This window comes from Cervus elaphus, chromosome 31, assembly GCF_910594005.1.
Source record: "Cervus elaphus chromosome 31, mCerEla1.1, whole genome shotgun sequence".
Classification (NCBI taxonomy): Eukaryota; Metazoa; Chordata; class Mammalia; order Artiodactyla; family Cervidae; genus Cervus; species Cervus elaphus.
This window is the reverse complement of record NC_057845.1, coordinates 24,955,448-24,960,197: the sequence shown is the minus strand read 5'-3', so window position 1 is coordinate 24,960,197 and position 4,750 is coordinate 24,955,448. Positions and strand designations below refer to the sequence as shown.

The 4,750-nt window shown below is 36.9% G+C and overlaps 1 pseudogene; it reads right to left on the bottom strand.

The window, feature by feature from the left end:
- Nucleotides 1-4,226: 4,226 nt before the first annotated feature.
- LOC122687616 lies at nt 4,227-4,344 on the bottom strand (annotated as a pseudogene).
- Nucleotides 4,345-4,750: the final 406 nt, after the last annotated feature.

Sequence of the window (4,750 nt, the reverse complement as noted above, 5' to 3'; positions counted from 1 at the left end):
TTGTTTTTGAAGCTATTCAATCTATGGCGTTTTTATTATAGCAGCCCAAATGGACTAAGACAATAGTCTTACTTTAAGTAGGAAAGGACAAGGAAGTTATGAGCTGTCTCAGTAAAGTGATTCTCTTCATTCTTTAAGCCCTTACCCATAACAGTACCAAGACTGGAATAATTTCACGTTCTGTCCTTAGATTTTCTTAATGGATTTCTCAGTACACAGAAGACACATCATTCACATATTTAAAACATGTATTTAAGATTATTTGCTAGACAAGACTAAGCCCTGGGGATAAAGTGGTGCATCCTTGCTGTCCTGGAACGCTTAGTCTGATGTGTGAGACCAGATAGATAGATAGATAAAAATAAAGTTACAAACTGATGATGAATACTATGAAAGAATAAGAGAATTACATAAGAGAATTTCAAATAGGTATCTTAAAAGAGGTGAGGGAAATATTGTCTGAAAAATTATATTGAATTTTAGAGAACTAGGTTTCTGTCCCTATTTATAGCTACCTCAAGTTTGGGGCTTTCCCAGTGGCTGAGCAGTAGAGAATCCACCTGCGATGCAGGAGACACAGGAGACGTGGATTTGATCCCCAGGTTGGGAAGATCTCCTAGAGGAGGAAATGGATACCCGCTCCAGTGTTCTTGCCTGGAGAATCCCATGGACAGAGGAAACTGGCAGGCTAGTCCATGGGGTCACAAAGAATCAGGCTTGACTGAAGCAACTTAGCATGCATGCACAAGTTTGGCAGTGGTCAACCCCACTGGACCCAAGAAAGCCCTTCTTCACTGAGAATGTGACACTGTTCCTGCCTCCCTCTTAAGACAACTTCTCTGATTTTTCATCTGTTGAAATCCTTACTCTTTGCTTTCTCTTCTTCCAACACGTGCACCTATCTGCTTGCTCTATAATCAAACTGAGAAAATTGACTTTAATAAGAATGCAACATTATCTTTTTCTTGATGTAGTCAGTATAAGAGCAGCATATTGAGATGTATACCAAAAAGTCCTGTACATTTGTATAAATTTGTTTCAACACCCCCCTCAGCCTCATTCAACTCTGAAAGAGAAAGATACAAGATTGACCTAAAGTTTAGTAAAAAATATACTCTAAGTGATGCAGATTTTCATGGCACCAAGAACTAAGAATTATTTTCCTTGTGGTTCTTCAGAAAAGTGAGCACTCATGATGTTGTCATAGAATAGGTCACAGTTTTTCATGATGTTAAGACAAATAAGATAATGTGTTCAGTTCAGTTCAGTTCAGTTGCTCAGTCATGTCCGACTCTTTGTGACCCCATGGACTGCAGCATGCCAGGCTACTGAATGCTAATATACTAAACAGAGACTAAGTTTTCCTTTTCCTGCTCTCTCTTATGTATATTTGAGTAGGGAATTTCTGAGTTTGTGTTCCATCCTTGCATTTTATTTCTAAAAAGTTAGTCAGTGTGGAAGGATTTTACTCTTGGTGGTAAATTCATGAGGATGTGACGAGACGTGGAAGTCACTTAGTTGTGTCTGACTCTTTGCAACCCCATGGACTATACAGTCCATGGAATTCTCCAGGCCAGAATACTGGAGTGGGTAGCCTTTCCCTTCTCCAGGGGATCTTCCCAACCCAGGGATTGAACCCAGGTCTCCCGCATTGCAGGCGGATTCTTTAGTACTGATCATCTTGGAATTGGCAGTGAGGTGTTAACCTATGTGTCATACTCCATGCAACTGAGGATATATTTTAGCGATTTCCAGGAATATACAAATTTAAGAAGTTCCCATGAATACACATACTCCCAACACAAAATGCTTTGGTAAAAGTTTTCCCTTCCAAACCATTATTTTCATTCACAAATTACATCAGAAACCCTGTTGGATTTCAACCCATTACATATTTACTAATCTTCAGAGCACTATTCATCATTGAGAAAGTTTAGGACAGTCCAGCAGTGGCCCAAGAAATAAGCTGCTGAATTGATGTAACTACCACAGTATTTCTCAGCAGAATAAAATCAATCTGTTAAAGATACATGGTGTATTGATTTATTTATTCACCAGATTTAATCTGTCCAAAAGAAAATCTTATCAAAGATTCTCTTTTTGTAATAAAAAATGACTATATGGTATTCAATCACAGATACCTTGAATTTATTGGAGTACTGATAATACATAGAAATAATGATTAAAGAAGTATTCATACATAAAATAGATGCACATAGTGCAGGCAGAAACATGACCCTAATTGATGCTAAATAACAGACCCAAGTAACTTGTTACTGAAATAAACATATGCCCTTAGAATGTCTTGGTACTTTCGTGAGGGGGAGAGCCTGACTCCCGCCATAATTATGATGTTTCACACAGGTAAAACACCAGAGAAATGTCTCTTTAAGGCCTCTCCCACCGCATGAAATACTCATTCATCCATCAACTCAGGCAGTTTCATGGGGAGAGGCCCACTCTGAAAGAGGGTCAAGGTTTCAGATTATAAAGTTGGAAGGTTCATCATGCTCTGCCTTTTCCTTTGTCCTCCCCATCCTATTAATTCAAAATTTTTCACAAAGAGTGGCAGTAATTAGAACTGCTTTGGACTACCACCAAGATTTTCTATCAGATTTCTTTCCTGTTTATGTTTGAGTTACTTAGAAGTTATCTGTGTGCCCTTTGGACATATAGGACCTATTTTTTTAAACTCCCTCTGTACAAAGAATGTAATCTCAGCTCTCTGGGCTCTGGATTATATCATTGTATTTCTCTATTTCAACTGAGAAATCTCAGAGTAAAGAGTGAAAGTAGTAATTCATCATAATAATTCCCTCTTCCCAATTAAAAAAAAAAATCTTTGTTTAAAAGGCTTCATTGCCTAAGGTTGAATATATACTGCCTAATTAGCTTCAATTCAGTCAAAATGAAGCTTTATCTATAAATTATCCTCTTATGAAATGATTATGGGGTTGTTTCTGATGTGATAATTTTCACTTCTTTTTGAAGTTGCATTTGGGTCATTAATAGGAGAATCATTAATTGGAAAATAAAGCAATCAGCTGTTATTGATTGAGAATTATAAGAACATCTAGGAAGTTAATTGGCTGCTGATTATTGTGTATGGATACAGTGAAAAGGTTTATAAGTTATTTTATCTATCAAATGGAATTTTAGCTTTCTAAACAACTTATGACCCTTTCTAGATATTCTTGGACAATTTATGTTGCCCCGTGATTTTTTGTTATTTCAAGAAAATTATGAGAAAGAGAATCATTACTTCAGAAAAGAAATAAATATAATCTTCTTATCTTTTGCTTCTTATTTCTGAAGATAAGCCTTATTGTATTACTAGAACTGAAAGCTTTCAGTTGTGATTTCGGAATAGGAGCTTTTATATTATGTTGTTGTTCAATCACTAAACTGTCTGACTCTTTGTGACCCAAGGACTGCTGTACGCCAGGATTCCCTCTCCTTCACTTTCTCCAGGAGTTTGCTCAAACTCATTTCCATGATACTATCCAACCATCTTATCCTTCCATCTTACCCTTCTCCTTATCCATCTTATCCTTATCCATCTTACCCTTATCCTTATCCAACTATCTTACCCTTCTCCTCCTGCCCTCAATCTTTCCCAGCATCAGGGTCTTTTCCAATGAGTCAGGAGCTCTCTAATAATTTAAGAAATATGGGCATCATCTAACAGGTATTTCTCAACACAGAGAAGGCAAATGCAGAGAAGTAATTTGCTCAAGTCACAAAGCTCATGACTCAATCAGCATAAGAAATGTGTCTTATGTCTAATGTTTAATATACTCACAGAATTGGTTTTTGGCTTTATAATCTTGACATTTCATGGCAAATTTTACCTGTGCTTGAGGTCTTTTTAGATTAATTAGAGTTTTTAGGGTTTTTTTTTGTTGTTTTTTTTCACTTTTTTTTGAAGACTTACAGGACATTTTCATATGTACATTGTATACATTGTTGGTCAAGATATTTCCTATTTAAATAATTCATAAATGACTTTGCACACATGCTGTCATTTCAGTCGCATCCAACTCTGTGCGACCCTATGGACTGTAGCCCGTTTCAGGTTCCTCTGTCCATGGGATTCTCCAGGCAAGAGTACTGGAGTGGGTTGCCATTTCCCTCTCCAGGGGATCTTCCCAACCTATGGATCGAATCCACTTCTCTTTTGTCTCCTGCGTTGGCAGGCAGATTGTTTACCACAGCGCCACCTGGGAAGCCCAAAGCACCTGGTATTTCCAGGCAGTCTCCCATCCAAGTACTAACCAGGCCCAAACCTGCTTAACTTTTGAGGTCAGACAAATTGGGTGCATTCAGGGTGGTATGGCCATAGACATATGACTTTGGAGAATTAAAAAAATTAACAAAAAAATTTCTTTCAAATTTGGAAACAGTAATAGCACATATTTTGAGGACACAGGAGAACTGCAATTTTTAACTAAAGAACATTTATAGTTATAGGAACTGCTGACAAACTTCACTAAGTTTTAATTTTGTGGATTTACTTTACAAACTGGGAAATTTGAAAGTAACCCTTTCTATTAAACAGTAGATTTCCTGATATATTCTATTCTTGTAAGCTTCATTCCCCACCCCACCCCCACTTAATCATTATTAGATTCCCCTACCTCAATTCTAAACTATTTCTTGTTCCTTGAATAAATAAGTTAAAGTCAATTTTATTGGTTTTTTTTTTTTTTTTTTGGTTTAAATCCACTGCCGCACTTTCTTCATGATTTTA